The sequence below is a fragment of the Tamandua tetradactyla genome, chromosome 3 (assembly GCF_023851605.1).
Source record: "Tamandua tetradactyla isolate mTamTet1 chromosome 3, mTamTet1.pri, whole genome shotgun sequence".
Lineage (NCBI taxonomy): Eukaryota > Metazoa > Chordata > Mammalia > Pilosa > Myrmecophagidae > Tamandua > Tamandua tetradactyla.
The window spans coordinates 101609127-101631797 of NC_135329.1; the positions used below are offsets into that span (position 1 = coordinate 101609127).

The 22671-nt window shown below is 39.4% G+C and overlaps 1 protein-coding gene and 1 non-coding gene across 2 annotated transcripts in view; both read left to right on the forward strand.

The window, feature by feature from the left end:
* The window catches only part of GPR39 (G protein-coupled receptor 39), a 247476-nt gene that overhangs the window by 150133 nt on the left and 74672 nt on the right, over positions 1-22671 (forward strand). The gene's annotated exons all lie outside the window — the stretch shown is intronic.
* Positions 15056-15219, forward strand: LOC143678492 (U1 spliceosomal RNA). Its single transcript, XR_013173296.1, has one exon. It is a non-coding gene; the product is annotated as a U1 spliceosomal RNA (small nuclear RNA).

The window sequence follows — 22671 nt, forward strand, 5'->3', positions numbered from 1 at the left end:
ATCAGGGTGAGATGTGGTGAGGGAGGGAGTCTTGGCATATGCAGATGGTCTCACTTTGTACTTGGCATTTTTGCACTTGGTACTATTTGCACACACATCTTGATCTCCATCTTGGTTTCTGCACTCAATAGTTTTGTGTACAGGATCCTTTTTACCCAATACCCCATCATTATTATGGGCAAAAATGAGTCAAGCTGGTGTTGCAGGTATTGACCTCCTGCACTTGGTTTCTCAAAGCAAGCATAGCTCAGACAAAGGTTTAGGGGAATTTTCCATGAGTGATCATTTAGGTGGTACTCCTTCCTGGTGACAACTTCCCTCTCTGTTTATTTCTTGTTTCTTATTCTTGAGGAGTACTGAGGGTAGGAGGTCCAGCTTCTGTAGCTGCTTCCTGCTGAACATAGACATCACCATAGGGCCAACTAGAGGAGCAAAATCTATGTCTAGCTACTTTAAGGTACATTTGCTGTCACAAGGCTGAAGGTGGAATTGTTCATAGCCTTTGGCTATGAGCATTTGCAGCTTAATAACTTTTAACCTTTTACTCAGGAAGGATAACAGACAGTTAAGAAAGCAGGGACCAAAGATGACCAATAAAGAATTGTTCCAAGGGGTCCAAAAATGGGAGGAATCAGGTGTAGCTAGGAATTCCCTGTTATGCTATGTTCCAAATATCTCCTGTTGACTGTCCTTTGGAGAGAATAAGTCAGATGGCATGATTGAGGATTTTAACTGTTCTGGTTGGGCATATTAATATAAAAGCCACAGGAGGCACTGAGTAAGGCACAGACGCTGCTTTCCTGTTTCTTTAAGAGATAGTCTAAGGCAATGTGATGGTCCAGTATCATCTTGGCAAGTGAGTACAGGGATTGCTGGAGGAGTCTAAAGTTCTGGCCAATCTCCTGAGCCAAACTGGATTCTGTGGCCGTAGTATTTGGCACCACTGCAGCATTATAGATGACTCCTCCATCTAGGCCAGTGAGGGAGTTTACAAGGGGAGTGGTCCCCATGGCTGCCAGCCCTAGTCTCCATTTTTCCCTATGTGGTGTGGTTAGCTGATTGTTTTTAACATAAACTGGAGTAAATATGGATGTACTTCGGGGAAGGGATCACATATCCTGCCACCAACATTCCAGTTGTTATGTTGGTGTCCAAGCATTGAGTAACAATTGCCAGCCCCCCACCATTTTTTTTTTTTTAACATGGGCAGGCACTGGGAATTGAACCGAGGTCTCCAGCATGGCAGGCAAGAACTCTGCCACTGAACCACTGTGGCCTGCCCAGCCCCTTTTCAATTGATAATGGGAAATATAACTCCCTTCCCAAGGCACAGTTTACCTGGGTAAGGCTTTTGCATGTTTATTCTCAGAGATATGTCTTTGGGAGAGATATAAGACTTAGTGTCAAGGTTTGGGCAGAGGGTGGTGTTCTGGTTGTTACAGCCTGGGTAGTTATTGTTCCACAGGTCTTCCTGGTGTAAAAAGGGACCAGGCTATTGTATTTGAAATTGGTTGAGGCAAGCTCTATCCCAGGTGCAGGGGAGTTCAATCTTGGGTCTAAATTGGAATGCTAGGCAATTTCTTTGATCAGTAGACCCTTGGACCATCAGAGTCAGCCATTATTATATTTCACAAGGTGAAGCCTAATTGGATGAACACAGATAACTGATTTGGGAAATGTCTTATTGACCCTGAATATTGAGTATTTTTTCCACATTGACGTACTGACTGGGTTCCCTTCCATTCAGAGGCGTTCTCCAGCTTCCTAATGGGATGATTGTGGTAGACCTAGCAATTGGAGAGATTGTGCCCTCTAACAATATCTGAGGTATCTTAACCTATGTGTTATTGGCGCCTGGAATCATTTGGCCCAAAGTTCTAATCTCTGTAAGCAGCTTAAGTAAGAAGATAAGACTCTTGGCTGAGCAGTCCATCCCCTGTAAGCCCACAGAACTTCTGGTCTACAAACACAGAGCAAGAATGGGTGGGCCATGGTGGCTCAACAGGCAAGAATGCTCGCCTGCCATGTCAGAGGACTCGGGTTCGATTCCCGGCGCCTGCCCATGTAATTAAAAAAAAAAAAAAAAGAAAGAAAGAATGCATCTACCTATCAGGCATCCTACTGCAAAGACAAAAGCAGGTGCATCCAAAGTCCTAAACTGGGGCATGTAAAAGTTACTAAACTGTGTTTTTTGGAACAACAATTATAGATTGGATAGAAACTCGAAGGAGTAGTGTAGACATTTACTATCTTTTGACTTTCAGTGGCTGGTTCAGTTGCCTTTTTTATTCTGGCATAGTGAATTCCTGGACTAATATTCTGCAATTTAAGAGCAGACCAGGTAGTTAGCATTACCAGATATGGCCCCTTCCACTTAGGTGTAAACTGATCCTGTGGACTTCTGGTTTCCCAGTCTCCAGGTTCAAAGGAGTGTAAGTGTAAGTTCATAGGTGTGGACAAGACCTGGTTCCTGTAAGCAGGTGGTGGGGGCTTTCATAGTTTCTTCTACCTATAGGGCATATTTTAATTGCTCACACTCCCAGCAGGTAGAGTGAGTCCACCTTCGGAGCTGGTGGAATTTGTCACCCATGTATCAACTCAAAATCACTAAGTCTTAGTTTTCCTTGAGGGGCCAGGACATTCAGAGCAGGGCTGTGGGGAAGAGTTTAATCCAGCCCTCCTGGGTTTCCTGGCATAGCTTGGGTAGGCCTCTTTAAGAGTTTGATTGGCTCTTTCCACCTTCCCTGATGATTGAGGTTTCCAAGCTGAATGTAATTACAAACTAATGCCTAGTGCTCTTGAATGTTCCTGTATTACCTGGGAAACAAAAGTTGGCCTGTTGTCATCCTGGAGTGACTTGAGGAGCACTTATCTAGAGATTGGTTTCTTTAGAAGTGCTATAGAAAACTAACAAGATTTCTATTCAGGCTTCTATCCACCCTGAAAATGTGTCTATTAAAATTACCCTTTGCCCAACGTGTGTTAGTTAGCAAGCTGCCAGAATGTGATATACCAGAAGTGGAACAGCTTTTATAAAGGGGAATTTAATAAGGTACAAGTTTACAGTTCTAAGGACGTGAAAGGGTCCAAATTAAGGCACCAATAAAAGGTTACCTTCACTCAAGGAAGGCTGATGGGTCTAGAACACTTCGGTCAGCTGGGTAGTCATGTGGCTGGCATCTGCTGGCCCCTTCCTCCTGGGGTCCCTCACTTTCAGTCTCTGTCCATGTGGAGGTTCCTCACTTTGCTTCTCCAGGGCTGGACTTCATCTCTTGGCTTCCCTTGTCTCTCTCCAGGTTCTGGCTTGCTTAACATCTCATGATCATGTCTGCTGGGCTTCAGGCATCTCCAAAATTTATGTCTCTGTTCTCTGAAGCAGCTATTCTCCAAGCATCTACATCTGCTCTCTCTGTTTGCTTTGAGGCTTCTGTAGTTTCTGGTGATTCTTTCATTTCTCTAGGCTCTGTCTTTCTCCAAAATGTTTCCTCTTTTAAAGGATTCCATTTAGCTAATCAAGACCCACCTGGAATAGGTGGAGTCACATTTCCATCGAATCAAAGGTTAATACCCGTAATTGGGTTTGTCACATCTCCATGGAGGTAATCTAATCAAAAGATTCCAACCTACATTATTGAATCAGGATTAAATGAAAGGCTGATCCCACAAGATTGGATCATGATTAAAGCATAGCTTTTCTAAGATACATGGTAATTTCAAACCAGCACACAAGGCATGATGGTGAAGCCTATATGCCACTCCTCCCCAGGGCAAATACCCTGCACTTGGATAGGTTGAAGATTGGGTACTGTGAGGGGTAATTTTTTTGGATTATTGACCATGCAGATAAGGCATGACTTAATTGGCTGGTCCAAGTTCTTCTTTCCTGAGTTACCATGATATCTGTGCTGGTTTGAAAGCGTTGTGTACCCCAGAAAAGCCATGTCCTTTAATCCTTGTTCAATATTGTAGGGTGGAAACTTTGATTAGATTGTTTCTATGGAGATTGATTTACTCAATTGTGGGTGTGATCTTTGGTTAGATTATTTCCATAGAGATGTGGCACACCCAATTGTGGGTTTAGCCTTTTGATCAAGTGGAGATGTGACTCTGCCCATTCAAAATGGGTCTTGATTATTTTACTGCAGTTGTTTAAAAAGGGAGACATTTTGGAGAAAACACAGGTGCTTCAGAGCTGACAGAGATATGGGCATTTGGAGATGTTTAAAATGCTGATAGAGAGAATAGACACCTAGGCACAGACATTTGAAGATTCAGAGCCCAGAAGATGTTTCCATGTGCCTTCCCATGAGATGCTAACCAAGCCAGAACCCAGAGTTGTGTCCTGGAGGAGCTAATGAAGGCCCACAGATGCTTAGAGATGAAGCCACTGGTGTCGAAGCTGGAAGCAACAGAACCAGGAACAAGGACCAGCAGATGCCAGCCAGGTACCTTCCCATGTGACAGACATTGGCCTTTTTTTAAGTCAAGGTATCTTTCTCTTGATGCCTTAGTTTGGACTTTTTTATGGCCTTAGAACTGTAAACTTGTAACTTAAATTCCCTTTTTAAAAAGCCATTCCATTTTTGGTATACTGTATTTCAGCAGCATTTAGCAAACTAAAACAGTGTCCTTTATCTAGCTATACAAGTTCTCTTTTCTGTAATGGGTTCCCTGGTGTGCGTCTCTAATTGCAGGTGTGGCTACATTCTTCAGAAAGAAGAATTGTCAATGTTCACTTATAAACCAGCCTCCATTTTTTAAGAAAACCCCATTTCAGCCCTTTCTCTTCCTCCTCTCTTGAGTACAGAGGGAAGTACTTCTCTGACTCAGGGTATTCAGCAAAGAGGGACAGTAGTCTTATCCCTTGGCTCAAACTCTGAGATTTACCCATGGCAGGTCTATTGGGGGTTTCTATTTGGGACTCCTCCATTTCCCTCCTGGTCATCAGCATAAGTTTATGTCCCTTAATTAGAGACAGGTTCACTTCTAGTTGATCTCTCTGCAGATGTATCACTGTCCCTAGTTAACAAATTTCTTCCTAACAAGGAGATGGCCACTCTGAGATATATAAGAAAGGGCGTTATAGAGTTTGCTCATTCAACCTATATTCCAGAGGTTTTATAAAGATAAAAATACTCCTATATTGGAGTATTGGAGCTTTGGATTTCTAGATACTCCTATATTACATTTTTTCTGGATCACTTTTTCAGGTTTGGTGTTAAACACCCAGCAAGTGGCTCCAGTATCAATAAAAAATTTGATGGGCTTGCCCCCTATGTCCATGTCAGTGGGGGCTCCCAGGCGGTTATGCTAACATGCCCAGGAGCCTGGTGCAGGAGCCCCTTGGCACCATCATGCCTCATCAATCTGGACTATCTGGAAGCCCTTCTAGGGGGTTGGCTTGTGGGTTCTTCTGTAGCCTCACTTCAGGGGTGAAAAGGGCATTCCTCTTTCTAGTGCCCTTCCCATCTGCATATTGTGCACTGATTGGGTCTCATTTGTCTCAGTCCTCCAGCCTTTCTGGGCAATGGGTGCTCACTCACCAATGCCAGCCGTCTCTGCTGGACAGATCCCTTCCTCAGTTTACACTTCTTATATTGGAGGGCAACAGCCATTAGGGCGGCATTGTGCTGGGCCTCTCGGCCGTCTTTCTTTTCCTCCTCTATGTCTCGATTGTCAAACACCTTGTGGAGGCGATCTCTACCAGCTTAGATGTGAGTGAGCCAGGTTCTAACTCTAACTTTTGTAGCTTATGCTGGATATGCGGGGCACTTTGTGAAATAAAGTGTGTCTTCATGGCAGTGTTGGCTTCAGGGGCATCTGGACCTATAGCAGACATTCCCTCATTCTCTTGAGGAAGGCCGTGGGCTTCTCTTGAGGTGCCTGGCCTATGCCCTTGATCTTGTTCCAATGCTTGGGCTTTTCCCCAGGAGCTCTCATCTCCCTCAAGAGCATGTTCTGGTAGTGTCCTAGCTTCTGCTTCTCCTGGTCATTTAAATAGTCCCACTCAGGATCACTGTCCAGGACAGCTAGGTTACAGGGTCTCCTCCCTGGGTGACTGGAGTGGACCTGGTTTTCCTTATTTGCTTCCCCCTTTGCCAGGAGGGAGGCCTTTTCTCCCCTTTGGTAAAATGTTTAGGGGGGATTTTATGTCAGCCCAGGTTGGATTACTAGTGAGGAAAGTATTTTTCATTAGGTTCTGTGATAAATAAAACTGAGTTAGATTGTCTAAATAAACTGACCAGACAGGTTAAAATCAGGTGTGCCACAGAAAATTTATAAAATAAATCTCTCCTTCTTGGTCCCAAATAGGAATTAAGGTTCCAAAATATAGATATTACTACTTTCTACCTTGTATTCTGAGTTACTGTAGTCCTTATCAGATAAGTCTCATTCTTTTTCTTAACTGAAGTTTGACCCTTTGTTGAGTTTTTTCCAATAGCGACTATATGAATTCGTTTCCTGGAATTAGTGTAGCTCCTTAAGTATTTGCAGAGCTGTTGAAATTCAATTCTGAGTCTCAGATATTACACTGAAAGTTCCAGAGAACCACTAGGTTATACATAAAGAGCAGAGCATTTTAAAATTTAGTAATACCAACTAAAACCCAGGAACAAAAGTGACTATCTTAAGAGCTTATACTCCAGGCCTTAATTTTCTTATGAGCGTTTTCTAAATGAAGCTATTTCCAGAAACAAAACATTTGACAAGTAATTCATCTTGATGCTATTAACCACAGTCTATAGTAAAAGGGTTTTTTTTTGCTAGAGTTATGTTAACTAACAGGTAGAATGTACTTTATAGTTTTGTCTTCTCAACTGAAGTTGTTGAAGATGGTTTGACTTGCTTTTGACAGTAAGTGCTTTCAGAGAAGGCTTTTCATAAAATAATATAACTGATAAGGAAGTTTGGTTGTTTCTGTGACATATATATCTTTTTTTTTCCTTAATGGGATTTTATTGAGATATATTCACAAACACCATACAGTCCATCCAAAGATACAATCAGTGGTTCATAGTATCGTCATATAGTTGTGTGTTCATCACCACAATCAATATTTGAACATTTATCATTACTCTAGGAAGAAAAAAAAAAAGAAAACCAAAACATTCTGCATCCCTTATCCACCACCACCTCCATCATTGATCCCTAGCATTGGTGCGGTACATGTTATTGTTGATGAAAAAAATATTAGTAAATTACTAATAACTATAGCCCATAATTTGCAGTAGGTGCATTCCCCCCATATACCACTCTATTATTAACACCATGTAAAAGTTCATACATTTCTTCTAGTTCATGGAGGAAAATATTTATATTTGTACTGTTAATTGTAGTCTTTGTTGACCACAAGATTTAGTGAGTTATACACTCCCATGTTTTAACTGCTGGCTTTCCTTCTGGTGACATTCATGACTCTAAACTTCTCCTATCAACCACACCCAAATGCAATTCATCACTGTTAATTGTACTCACAATAACATACAAATATCACCTTTATCCATTGCTACTCATTTAAATTTAATCTAGTTAAAAATTCTGCACAACTTCAGCAATCACGTCTCCATTCTCTAGCCTCATTCTATCTCCTGGTAAACTATATTCTAGATTCTATGTCCATTAGTTTTACATAGAATAAGTAGTTCACATTAGTGAGGTTATACAATATTTGTCCTTTTGTGTCTGACTTATTTCACTCAACATAATGTCCTCAAGTTTCATTCATGTTGTTACATACTTCAGGACTTCATTCTTTTGTATTGCTGAATAATATTTCATTGTAAGTATATACCACATTTTGTTCATCCATTTATCTGTTGATGGATACTTGGGTTGTTTCCATCTTTTGGCAATTGTGAATAATTGTGACTAATGCTGCTAAGAACATTGGTATGCAAATGTCTGTGTGCTATTCCTGCTTTCAGTTCTTCTGGGTATATTCTAAGTAATGGGATTGCTAGATTGTAGGGCAATTCCTCACTTAGATTTCTGAGGAACCACCATACCACCTTCCCGAGCAGCTGTACCATTTTATATTCCCAACAAGGAGTGAATAAATGCTATTTCTTTACATTTACTCTGACACTTGTAGTTTCTTATTTGTTTAATAGTGGCTGTTCTAGTAGGTGTGAGATATCTCCTTGTGGTTTTGATTTGCATTTCCATAATAGCTAGTGAAACTGGCATTTTTTCATATGTGTTTTAGTGATTTGTATTTCCTCTTTGGAGAAATGTCTATTCATGTCATTTGCCCATTTTTAAATTGCGTTATTTTTCTTTTTGTTGAGTTGTGGGATTTCTTTGTATTTTGTGGATATCAAACCCTTATCAGATATATGGTTTCCAAATATTTTCTCCCATTGTGTCATCTGCCCTTTTACCTTTTTGACAAAATCCTTTGCGGCAAAGAAGTATTAATTTTGAGGAGGTTCTACTTATCTATTTTTTCTATGGTTGCTTGTGCTTTGGGCATAAGAAACTACCTCCCATCCCTAGATCTAAGAATGTTTCCCTGTATTTTCTTCTAGGAGTTTTATGGTCCTATCTCTTATATTTAGGTCTTTGATCAATTTTTAATTACTTTTGGTATAGATAGTGAAATAGGAGTGCTCTTTGATTCTTTTGGATACAGATATCCAGTTCTCCCACCACCATTTATTGAACAGACTGTCCTGTCCCAGTTGAGTGGCCTTGGGAGCCTTGTAAAAAAAATCAATTGAGCATCGAGCTTAGGGTCCATTTCTGAACTCTGTTTGATTCCATTGATTAATGTGCCTATCTTTATGCCAGTGCTATGCTTTTTTTTTACTATTATAGCTTCATAATATGCTTTAAAATCAGGAACGTGAGTGCTCGCACCTCATTCTTCTTTTTAAGGTTGTTTTCAGCTATTTGAGGCCCCTTTCACTTCCAAATACATTTGATAATTGGCTTTTCCATTTCAGTAAAGTAGGTTGTTGAAATTTTTATTTGTATTGCATTGAATCCGTAGATCAATTTGGGTAGAATTGACGTCTTAATGATGTCTAGCCTTCCAATCCATGAACATGAATGGCTTTCCATTTGTTTAGGTCTTCTTTGATTACTTTTATCCATGTTTTGTAGTTTTCTGTGTAAAGAGCCTTTATATCCTTGTCATTATGATTATATAAAAGCACTACTGATTTTTGTGCATTGATCGCGTATCTCACCACTTTGCCAAACTTGTTTTTAATCTCCAATAGCTTTGTGATAGTTTTTTGGTCAGGACTTTCTAAATATAGGCTCATGTCATCTACAAATAGTGAAAATTTTACTTCTTCCTTTCTAATTTAGATGCCTTTTGTTTCTTTTTCTTGCCTAATTTCTCTAGCTAGAACTTCTAGCACAATCTTGAATAACAGTGGTGACAGTGGGCATTCTGACCGTAAAGGGACAGCTTTCAGTCTCTCACCATTGGTACTGTGGTAGTTGTGGATTTTCATATATGCCCTTTATAATGCTGAGGAATTTTCATCCCATTCCTATCTTTTGAAGTATTTTTATCAAGAAAGCATGCTGGATTTTGTCAAATGACTTTTTTTTTTTTTTTTTTTTGGCATCAAATGAGATATCATGTGGTTTTTCCCATTTGATTTGTAAATGTGGTGTATTATACTAATTGATTTTTCTTGTTTTGAACCTTTTGCAAGCCTGGGAGAAAACCCATTTGATCATGGGTGTGCAATTCTTTTAATATGCTGTTGGATTCAATTTGCAAGTATTTTTACATCTATATTCATTAGAGAAATTGGTCTTTAGTTTTCTTTCTTGTACTGTCTTTTTTCAGGGTTTATATTAGGGTGATGTTGGCTTCATAGAATAAGTTATGTAGTGGTCCCTTTTCAATTTTTTTTGAAGAATGTGAGCAGAATTGGTATTCGTTCTTGGAATGTTTGATAAATTCCCCTGTGAAGCCATCTATTCTGGCCTTTCTTTGTTGGTAGGTTTTTGATGACTTATTCATTCTCTTTACTTGTGACTGGTTTGTTGAGGTCTTCTATATCTTCTTAAATCAGTGTAGGTTGTTAATGTGTTTCTAGAAAATTGTCCATTTCTCTAAGTTGTCTAGTTAGCATAGTAATCTCTTATGATCCTTTTTATTTCTTCATGGTCTGGTGGTAATGACCCCCTTCTCATTTCCGACTTTATTTGTATTTTCTCTGCTTTTATCTGTTTTAGTCTACTAAGCATTTGTCAATTTTTTTTTAATCTGCTTGAAGAACCAACTTTTGGATTTATTGTTTCTATTGTTTTTTGTTCTCTGTTTCATTTATTTCTGCTCTAATCTTTGTTATTTCTTTCCTTCTGCTTGCTTTGGGATTAGTTTGCTGCTCTCTGGTTTCTTTAGGTGTGCAGTTAAGTCTTTGATTTTAGCTCTTTCCTCCTCTTTAATGTAGGTATTTAGGGCTCTAAATTCCCCCTCTCAACATTGCCTTTACTGCATCCCATCATTTTGATATATCATGTTCTCATTTTCTTTCTTCTCAAGATATTTACTGATTTCTCTTGTAAATTCTTCTTTGACCCACTGGTTTTTAAAGAGCATGTTGTTTAAACCCCATATATTTGTAATTTTTCCAGTTTTCTGGTTGTTATTGATTTTCAGCCTCATTTCACTGTAATCACAGAAAGTATGTTATATAATTTCAATCTTTTAAAATTCATTAAGACTTGTATTGTGCCCTAGAGTGTGGTCTATCCTAGAGAATGATCCACGAGCATCTGAGAAGAATGTATACCCTGCAGTTATAAGGTGAGATGTTCTGTATATGTCTGTCAGCTCTAGTTCGTTAATCTTATTATTTAGGTTCTCTGTTTCCTTATTGCTCCTCTGTTCAGATGTTTGCTATATTGAAGAGAGTGGTGTGTTGAAATCTCCTGCAATTTTGTAGAGATGTCTATTACTTTCTTCAGGCTTGCCAATTTTTGCCTCATGGTTAGGTGCATGAATATTTATTATTATTTCTTCTTGGTGAATTGTCCCTTTAATATATGGTGTCCCTCTTTGTCTCATAACATTTTTGCATTTAAAGTCTATTTTGTCTGATATTAATTTAGATACTCCAGTTTTGTTTTGGTTACTGTTTGCATGGAATATCTTTTTCCATCCTTTTACTTTCAACCTATTTGTATCTTTGTGTCTAAAATGAGTCTCTTGTAAATAGCATACAGATGGATCAAAATTTTTTAATCTGTCCCAGTCTATGTCTTTTGATTGGGGAGTTTAATCTATTAACATTCAATGTTATTACTGTAAAAGCAATCAACAGTTGGATAAGGACTGTGCAGCATCTCCCTCTTTTCCCATGGGAAAAGCTACCAGCCTCCAGGATGGGACATGGGTGCTAAGGCCACTGTAGAGATCAGTCACTCATTGCAGTGTCTCTGTTTGTGGAAATAATGCCACTCTGGGCTCCTTTGTGGAAAGGCTCAAGGCTCCAGGCCCCAAAGGGTTATTTTTGCTAGCCAACAGATGGATCAGGGCTGTGCTACATCTTGGCAGCCAGTGAGAACCAGGCTGACCCACAGCTGCCAGCCTTGAGGGGTGGAGGATGGATGCCTGAATGAATTTCACTCACCACAATTTCTCAGCTGTAGATTTTGTTTCTTCGTCTAGTCTTCCTCATATGTTGCAAGGAACATGACCTATTCCTGGTCTCCTGAGCTCCAGAACCCCTGCTTCAGACAGTTTCTGCCTTTTCTCTAGGTGTTTTTTGGTGGAGGAGTGAGTTATGCCTCTCCTTATTCCACTATCTTCCTGGAAGTCCTTCTGCAGAAGTGATGGACTAGTGTATTGACTGATTGGTTGATTCATGCATTCACCAACCTCACCACAATGAATCTTCATGGATCTCAGTTTGCAGGCCCCTCCTCAGGAAGGCCTGCAGGAGGCTGTCCTCAATGCACCAGCTGCACAGGCGACGTGGCCCGGGTAAGAGGGCGTGTCAGGCCATGAGCAGCACCATGTTCCTGTTCCCTGGTCCTGCCCAGGCCACCTGGAACATGAACATGAACTCGTGGCCTCCCCACGGCCTGCATGGATCTTTCAGGCCCCAGAGCACGGGGTGAGCCCTTGGTAGCGTGGGAAGCAGCAGGAGAGATGCAGGGCCAGTGATGCTTGGGGAAGCAAACCTGTAACATCTTTAAAATAAGCTAAAACCATGACTGGCAGCATTATACTGTTGTTTCATATGATGTGGATTAATATTAGGATATAAGATAGGCAGTGAGAACATTAAGTCTTTAGAAATTTTATATAATCTCTAAATACTTGTATGAACAACATTTTATTAATACAAATTAAATCAGCAGAAAGCTAGAAAATCCTTTTAATTTTTATAACATTTCTGAAACATTTTCCATATAACTCATAACATTTAAATGAGCTACTATTTTTAGCATCTCTTTTTTTTTATAAGGTAAAAAAAACAAATCCTTTGTAATAACTAAAAGATATTTTTAGGATTTGACCTTAAGAAAGTAAAATTTCAAAAATTGTCAGGTTTGAATATTATGTTAACAGGAAAATGGGTTATTGCAATGACATTTTATAACCCTCTATTTTGGTACAAGATCATACAAAACTGAACATATGGTATCTCTTCCCAATTTGTGGTTCTTTGGCAGAACAAGTTAATTGGAAGATGGTACTGTAGTTCAGTGAGCCATTTTGGGTCATGTCTATCTACTTTCTAATTTATTTTGGGGCCAGGCATGTTACAGAAGAAAATTAGTTTTTTCTTGATTGAGGGAGGATATACAAATTACTTCCAAAGCTTTAAGATATATCCAGACAGACTTTTCCAGTATGGAGCTGGATGCTTGATTCCCCATACTAGAGAATTTTTCTTGGTAATTTGGAACCAGCTACTGAGGGGCAGATTCTAGTGGTTTGTGGGGATACAAATCCCATGTGATTTTGTCCAAATGAGGTTCTTTATCTGCCCAGCCTGATACCAAGACCAGATCACAAGAGGGCATATAGAGTGATTGTATCCTGTGGGTCAAGGAATCAATCTTTTAGGGTCTTGTCCTATCCTCTTGGAAGTAAATTTCCCTCTTGAGGGAGAAGGAAATGGGTTCTGGGTTTATAGCCTTCTTAACCAACAGCGTTCTTGGTTTATGAGACTCGATTCTCCTATAAGAAGTTAGAATGGCAGGAGGAATTTCTGTGAGATTGACCACGGGCAGGGAAGGCAAAGGTGTCTAAGCCAATCCTTGGCGACACAGAGTATAGCTAATAAGGGGTTCCCAGGGCTACTCATGATTTGATGGGGATGGTTCCTCCAGGTGTTGGCACTTCAAGAGTGTCCATGGGAGGGAAAGAGTCCCCCAGAGCCTTCCGGGAGAGGCGGATTGGAAGAGATGGAGGAGGGGTGAGCCAGAGTGGTCAGAGATGTGGAGGAGGGACATAGAGAGGGTGTAGGTGTGACTGGGCTAATCTCTGATTATATTGAAAATTCCTTTCCTCCAGCTTCCCTCCCAGACAAGGAGTACTTCTGGGAAGGTGTTACTGACTGGGTTTCCCCAACCAGATGTCTCTGGTTGCCTCTCCTTGAGCTCTTTTTTACCCATTCCCTTGCTAGACCAAAAGTAAACCAGGCAGTCTTCCATCTGCCCATGTGAACACAGGAGGCAAGCTCAGGAAGGTCTGAGCTTGGCCACTGATGCCCATTTGTAGCAGCAGGAGGCAGAACGGGAAGTCTTAGCAGCTGGACAGCAAACAGGACCACCTCAGTTCCTCTTTCTGTCTTATGTGATAAAGAGGGCCAAGGCTGGTCACCAGTGGGACTGCCAAAATTTATTACTGACTTGGGGCTGCTCCCTGGGTTGGACCCTTAAAACAAGTCTCTTGTCTGATATCACTCACACCAATTGATGAGACCAGATCTGGTATAGCAGAGCAGAAACTTTACTCTTTGATCAAGAATGGAGAAGGGTGGGCCTTTGTCTATAATGCACCCTCTCCCCCAAGGGAGGTATGTGGGGTTCTTTTTTGGGGGATCAGTGAGATGGAGGGGAGGCACCACCTGGACGTGTACAGATGGTCTCTCTTTGCATTTGGCACTTTTGGACTTGGTACTATTTGTGCACGAAGCTTAGTTGCCATCTTGGTTTCTGCACGTGGCACCCTTTGCACATGATACCCCATCTTTACTTTGGGCAGAACCGGGTCAAGCAGGTGCTGTAGTTACTGACCTCCTGCACTTGATTTTTGAAAGCAAGCCCAGCAGAAACAAAGGGCTAGGGGGATTTTCCATATGTAGTCATTTAGGTGGTATTCATTCTTGGTAACAGTATTTAATCTCCAATGGAGAAAAATAAAGACCTTTTTTTTTTTTTTTTTGCAGTAAGAAAGTCCCAGATACTATACTGTTATAAACAAAAAAAGAACACTGTTTTTACCCATAACATTTCTCATTAAGATACTGATAAAATAGTAAACTGAAAAAAGGCAATATTTCTGGAAATATCCCCTATAAACTATCATTGTTAAGCATACACTTTTATTTTACCTAGGTAAGTTCTCCCTAAATTTATGCAAGTTTACTAATAAAATAAACTAGCATTGTATCTATAAATAATGAGAAAAATACGGTTGTGTTTAACAAAATTAAGTTATTGTGACAAACTTTATTCTAAGAAGAATTATATAGACAGTTTCAAAAATCTTTTTAGTAACTTAAAGTATGCAGCTATGTAAAGTATAGAAGATGCACTTTGTTAAAGAAAATGATGTAGTTTTGTCCTAAAGTAAAATAACTAGTTTTCGCAGAATGTAAGATCTGAATAAATATATAAAGTTGTAGAGGCATATAAAAATGAATTTTTTTTGTCATAGTCAATGAGACTAAAATTTAATAAGAGTTTTTAAGGGTATGATTTTATCCTAAGAGGAGATACCTGGTTTTTGCAGGATGTAAAGCAGAAATGTGTAAGGCAAAATCTAAATGAATATAAAAAAAGTTTACAGTAATAAATTTTATTTACTGTAGTTAATTATGACCAAGATTTAATAAAAAGCTGATATACCCCACTTACCTGGTGGGGAACATACCATGATCATGTAGGTAGTTTTCCCAGGGTGAGTTTTATCCATTGCACTCTGGATGTGCTGAGCCCTGCAATGCCCCCAAATGTGGGAAACTCAACTGCATAATTTTTGGTAGCGTAGGACTGCATTCGGGCTCTCCCCTAAAATAAATAAATTATAAATCAAACATTATACTCATGTAAAACTAAAATTAAATTTACTTTCTGTTAAAATAATGAAAATTTCTTAAATTGTTAAACTGTTCCTAGTGAAAAGTTATAAAAAGTTTTTTTTAACCATCTAAGCATTCTAGCTAAAAGAAATAATCTATCATTTTGGAAGAAACCCTAAAGGATATCATTTATTTCAAGCTACTACAAAGGATATGTTCTTTCACACTGTAAAAACTGAGGTGCTGAAAATAGTTTCATTTAATATGAGTGGCATAAGAAGACTTTGGAAATATTATGAAATTATAAGGGATTTTCTAAACTTCTGTTAGTTGAATTTGTATAAAATGCTTAATGTTCTCACTCTCGATGTTATCTCCTTATACTGATCTGTATAATATTAACCAACAGTATAATGATATTAAGAATAGCTTTAGTTATTTTAAATAATGTTGCATATCATAGAAACACTCAATGTCCCTGTGAGTTACATTGTTTTACTCTGATGCTTCTCTAAAAATGCACGCAGTCAGTTACAAGATATTATCTTCAATAACAACAAACTTTAAAAAAGAAGTAAAGCAAATCCATAAATTGTGTTAATATAACCCTAGTAAAAGTGTGAGGATAAAACAGAACAAAACTTCATCTGTAGTTTGTAATTGATGACCTCAAAATGAGTTAATTGTCAAATATTTTTTTAATTTCTAGAAATAGCTTCATTTAAAAACACTCATAAAAGAATTAGGGCCTAGATTGTAGGCTCTGCAACAGTCACATTTGTTACAAAACTTTAGTTATTATTTCTAAATTCTGAGATACTTTGCTCTGTGTGTGTAATCTAGTAACTATGAAATTTGAGCGTCTGTGTGACACCTAAGACTCAAAGTTAAAGTTCTCCAGCTCTAAAAGACCTAAGAAGCAGCATTAATTGTTTAAAAAAATTCCATACAAAAACTGCTAAAGAAGCTAAAGAAAGAATCAAGCTTCATTTGAAGAGGTGAATGGGACTAATCTAATTAAAAACTAAGGTAAATCAGAATGCAAGGTAAAAAATTAATATTATCTGTATTTTAAAATTTTAATTTCTATGAGGGACCAAAAAGGGAAAATATAACATTTTTTTTAAAAGTATTTTTCTATAGCATACTATCTTATTTAACCTTTCTAGTTGGTTCATTTGAACAACCTTAACTCAGCTTTATTTAACATAGAACCTAAAATAGAGAATAAGATCTTAGTATTCTTTACAGTCTAATATAATACCCTGACACATTTCAGAATATTTTACACATAAATATTTGCAGGGTCCCTTGAGGGACTTGAGAAAAAGCATGATATTAGGAAACCTCCCCATCTGGGGGAATTCTTGCTATTCTCTCAGGCAATAAGGAGGTCCCAATTTACTAAAACTGTAATAAAAAAATATTGCAAAGTCTAAATAATCCACTCATTTTTTAAGCAAATATAAATTATCCCCATTTAATTTTATAATGGGGAGACCTATGAAAATAAACTCTAGAATATATGAGTCATGTCTCTTAAAAGGGAAATATATTAACAAGCCAAGCTCTCAATCTTGAGACTTGCACTTATAAAACTTATTTCTTTGATGATGTAATACCTAATTGTCACCCCCTGAAAGCCTCTTTGTTGCTCAAATGTGGCCTGTCTCTAAGCCCAATTGCACATAAACTCATTAGCTTCCCCCCATGTGAGACATGGCTCCCAGGGGTGACCTCTTTAGAACCTCCAGATGCCTTGATCTTTTTTGTTTTTTAAGCATACATCATATATTTATTACCAACAACCCTCTCAACTCAAAATTAGGCACAGAGATTAAAAATTCCAGTTAGGACTATGATATCTTGTTGCCAGCCTCACTCAACTTTCAACTGGCTTCGTATCAGTTTTCTGCTCAGACGTGTTAACTCCTTCTTACATGCTTCTTGCCCCTCCCCCGAAGTCTCTTACAAGCTCATCACAGCCTACAGTTCAGTAAAGTCAATTCGCACAAAAGCCCAGTTTTACTCTTTTCCAGACACTGTTGCCTCTGTCTAGTTATGCAAATAGGATTTTGCATACTTTCTATTTGCCCATAGATTTGTCAAGAAATACACCTAAACAGTGGTAAAATGCACATGCTACTTTTAAATCATTAGAACATCCCCCACCCACTCCAGAGGAACAAAAAGTGTGTTAAAGACCAAAATTATTGACAACAATCAGGTACGTACGAATCACATATAGTTTAATCTTTATTTTTTTAATTAAAAAAATCACATTTAAAATGGTAAAGTCCCATCTTACACATAGACTCTTTTTATAGGTGAGAAAAATTATATCTTACAGATCTAACGTAACATTATTACACTCAGTATTCATTTTATTCAAGCATGCAAGTAAAGTACTTTCCCTATTTTGTATAGATATCTAACTAACAAGGCACACTGTACTAATGATGACTAGGAAATGTAGCTTCTCCCCCCATGCCTCCAACTATGAATTCTTGTCATAATATTCCTTTCCAGTAAATTCTGGAGAGGCAGTTGGCCGTTTTGGAGACAGCAGAGTCTATATTGGTAAAAACCCAAATTTAACTGTTGCACTCTTGTGACCTCTCTTTGGGGATGTGTTTTCTTTGCACAGGGCTCTTAGAAATGTGCAGACTTGCTTATTCCAGATTTTTAACCTAGTCATTCTGCACATGCCCAATAATTAGATCATCTCTAATTTCACCATCACAAGCCATTACACTCATTATCCTAAAACCTGCCCATCTTTTAATACTATAAAACTATCAGAGTTACAACAGTTCTGGGGAGACAGATTTTAGGCTAAGCCATCTCTTCTCCTTGCTTTGTGTAGCAATAAACTCTACTTTTGAAACCGCAGTGTCATAGATTGTCTGTTATATGCACCGGGGAGAGAGCTCCACGTTTGATCAGTATCAATAATTGTGCTGCTGTGGGGTGGAGTGTTCAATAAATGTTGACAAGATCTGATTGGTTGATGGTATTGTTGTGTTCTATATCCTTGCTAACTTTCTGTCTAGTTCTGTCAATTGCTGAAAAGGGTGTCAAAGACTCACAGCATTATTGTGGATTTGTCTATTTCTCCTTTCAGTACTATTGTTTTTTGCTAAACATATTTTACTGTTAGCTGCTAGTTTTAGGAAAACATTTTAATCTTTTTAGGAGATGTCCTTTTGGATTTAGTTGACGAAAGTTTGAGTTTTTTGGTTCTGTTTCTGACAAAACACTATTTAGAATCTTTTGAGATATTATGTAATAAAAGTTTCTTCAGCAAGAAAGCACATTTTAATTCTTAATTATTCTTTAATTTTTGTCTTCAAATTTCCAAGAAGGGGATAAAGTGGCCACTTCTCTGTGAAGAAATCTAAGGGTTATGTGATACTGGGATAATTGGTTGTAAAATGCCCCAAGTTTCAGTCTGCTGCTGTACTTTGGCTTCATTCGTTTTAGGTAAAAAAAAAAATGTCTAATTCTGATAAACTCAAAGCTTTTGGAAATGGTGAGCTTTATGAGCAGCAGTGTTAGCAAAATGATTAAAAGTGTGGGAATTAGGGACAAAGGTTGTGCTTTGTGTCCTGGTTAGATTTAATATCTATATAGCTTTAGGACAGTCATGTAAAACCTCTAATAGTTTCCTCATCTATGAAATGGGAGTGAAAGCTGTCAGGATTGTTTTAAGGATGAAGTAGGTAAATGAGTACCCAGCACTCACTAAATGTTTGTTATTGTTTTCGCAATTAGGGAGAGAACAGATGAGTTGGTGATTGGTTTTATTTCCCATCCTGAGAGGTTTTCCCATAATAGGAACTGTTTCCTATCCTTTGACACAAACATGCCGTGTCTATCAAAGGGGCATTTAGCAGGAAAGCAGAGACGGCCTGGAGTAGGCAATGGACTTTAACAATTCATATTTCTGATCATGGGTCAGAAACATCACCTTTAGAAAGTGGAAATGTTTCCTAATATACTTAATCATCCTTATGTATGCAGAGAATCTGCATATTTCATTGGCCATGCCTTAGTCATTAAGAGAGCCAGCCATGGGCGGGCCACGGTGGCTCAGCAGGCAAAAATGCTTGCCTGCCCTGCCATGCCAGAGGACCGGGGTTCGATTTCCGGTGCCTGCCCATGTTTAAAAAAAAAAGAGAGAGAGCCAGCCAGGTCCCAAGCCAGATGTAAATCAGAAACAAATGCAGAGTGTGGTTTTTCAAATACAGTTTTTAAATTATTCCTTCTGATCGGACATGTTGAAAATTAACAGCAAAATTGACTTCGCCCTTAAAGTACTATAAAATATTTAAAATAAAATAACAGACCCAATAACATTACCGTGTCTTTGGTAGAAAAGTGGCACATGGGGTAACATTGGTTAGAAAAACCTCTGAGGCAAAGTGGTCTTTTATGAAAATCACAGTATTTTAGTCTTGTTGTGGCTTTTTCTCTCTATGGGTTTCATATTGTTTAGATTATTTTGATTTAACAGGAAACCAGAGCAAGAAAGGCCAGTTGGCAGGAAACATTTAAAATCTTTAGTAGATATTTGTTTCCGTTTAATACAGTGCTCATTTGAGAGTCTATATGGTATTATTGGAAAAGTAGTTCCTTTTTTTAGCTTTGGTTGTTCTGGGGAGAATGGCCTCGGTTAAATTTAGCATAACACTTAATACTTCCACAGGTCCCAGCAGCCATGGGACAGCATTGCAAGACCTTACAGACATTTTAAAAGTTACTTGGTCACAAAAGTTTTCCATTGGGCTAGTGACCTTATAATTTTCTTTCTTCATACCTTTTTTTAGTTTGTAAACTGTCAGAATGCAATATTTCAGAAATGGAATGGCTTTTTAAAAAAGAGAATTCAATAAGTTACAAGTTTCCAGATCTAAGCCTATAAAAATGTCCAAACTAAGGCATTCAGAGACAGATACCTTAATGCAAGAAAGTCCAATGGGTCAGGAACCCCTCTGTCAGCTGGGTAGCCACATGGCTGGCATCTGCTGATCCCTTGCTCCTGGGCTCCATTGCTTTCAGCCTCTGTTCCTGTAGGGGTTCCTCACTTGGCTTCTTCAGGACTGGCTTCTATCTCTTGGCTTCCCTTGGCTCTCTCCAGGTTCTGGCTTGCTTAACATCTCGTGGTGACATCTGCTGGGCTCCAGGCATCTCCAAACATCTGTGTCTCTGTTCTCCAAGTGTCGGCATCTGTGTCAGCTCTGCTCTGAAGTTTCTGTCAGCTCTGAGGCTTCTGCTCTGATAGCTCTGAGCTCTCTCTAAAGTGTTTTCTCTTTTAAAGGACAACAGTAAACTAATCAAGACCCACCCTGAATGGGTGGAGTCACATCTCCATCTAATCAAAGGTCACACCCACAATTGGGCATGCCACATATTTAATTCCAACCTACAGTATTGAATCAGGATTAAAAGAAATGGTTGCTCCCACAAGATTGGATCAGATTAAAACATGTCTTTTCTGGAGTACTTAATATTTTCAAATCAGCACAATGCCCCTTTCCCCACATCTCCTTATTCTCCATATCGAAGAGATGAAACCAGAATCAAATGTCCCAGGCAGATACTGACCCCATGTCCCCAGAGCTAACTCCCAGTACTCATGGGGACGTGCAGTTGGGTCATTAGGGGTTGACACCCCTATGCCTATGGTCAAGACAGATTGACTCTCAGGCAAATTGGAGAAATATTTAAAGAAATCAAACTATCTTCCACAGCTTCCCTCTTCAGGGAAGGGATTATCACCATCAAGAAGCTTTTATTAAGTGCCTAATGAAGTATGGTGCTTTCAGGGCCCATCCTTCTGCTGAGTAATTCATTTTTTTAACTAGTTATCTAAATAAGAATGTGCATGGCATGAACAGTAGTTTTACAGAGTTTTTATAGGATTATGGAGTTATTTTACTGCAGGTGTTTCAAAAATAATAATTTAAACTAGCTAAGGCAGATGGCCGAATGGTTAGGAGACAAACTGCTTGCTGACTGGCATGCCCTGCTGCAGGCGGCACCTGACAGACGTCTGAGCGGGGAGATTACATGACAGGTGTGCTGGGGATGGGCCCAGCCGGCTTTCCCCAGGGCCTCTTACCCACCACCTGCACATACCCTGAATCAAAGCAACAGGTGATAAGTGAGGCGGTGGTTGGCTGGGCCTCCTGCAGTCCTGGCTGTGGGCAGAGTGCTGCTTGGGAGAAAGAACTTGCGGGAAAGAGGTAGTGCTTCCGGTTTTGCAGAAAACTGTATTCCTGCCCCAGAAACAAAGTTTTCAATGTTAAAGAGTCAGGCAAGCAACTGTGTTTCTATTCATGGTTACTTGGGAAAGGACTTAAGTGATTTGCAACCTGCCCTTCAGGCAGGCTTTATGTCAGGTCAGCATGAAGCCGTCTCTCATAGCTGCTGTGAGTGGCTGGATGAGTGGCTGCTGGCTGTGTACTCCAGCTTCGGCTAGAACTGGGGCTGAACAAACTGGATCGAGGGGCAGCACGTGGCCAGCCCACCTGGATTAACCAAGAGAACCAAGAGGATTATCAACAGTGATTAAGGTCAAGTTGACTGGGCATCTCTGAGGCCTTGGCAGCCCGTTGGCTGGTACTCTCCAAGCAGGGATGGTACAGTTGGAAAACAGGGCCTTCTCAACTCTTTGAGTTATGCCAGGTCCCTGGACCGGTCTTAACTTCTTCTCATACACCTCTCTGATTTCACTCCTTAAAATAATACTTTTCAGGCTGTGGGATACAACCCAGTAGGGAGTTGAGATATCGATTTAGTCATTCACGGCAAGCATTGGGGAAAAAATAAAGAAATTTACTAGGGAATCAGAATTCATAAGTAGTACATGCTGTTTTATGCAGTGTATTCCTGGAATGTACGTTTGTTTCCTGGGTAATAATATAAAATGTATCCCTTGCTGTGGGTCATAATGTTTTAAGGCTACTGGACTGTTCTGGTAGCAAACACTTCTTCCTATATAATATTCCTGCAAAGCACTCACCACACACACACACACATACACGCGCACACACACACACACATACACGCGCGCACACACACACACACTGAAGTATTGCCAGCTCCCCCACCTGGGCACATTTGATCTAACGTAAAAGAACGCGGTTAACATCCTTATGGTGACCTTTGGAATGCAGAAGAGCTGAGTGTTTTTGAGAATATGATGCATAGGAGTGAGGTAGAGGGACACTTCAGTTTTTGCTACATAAAAGACCACCCTAAAACTCAGTGGCTAATTAAGGATGGGCCCACTTTATTCTGCTCATGAGTTACATGGTCAAGAATCAGGACTGGGCACAGCAGGGAAAGCCTAGCTCTGCTCGACCATGTCTGAGGCTCCAGCAGAGATGGGGACAGTGGTGGAGAGGGGAACACTAGAGGGCTGGATGTGACCTGACCT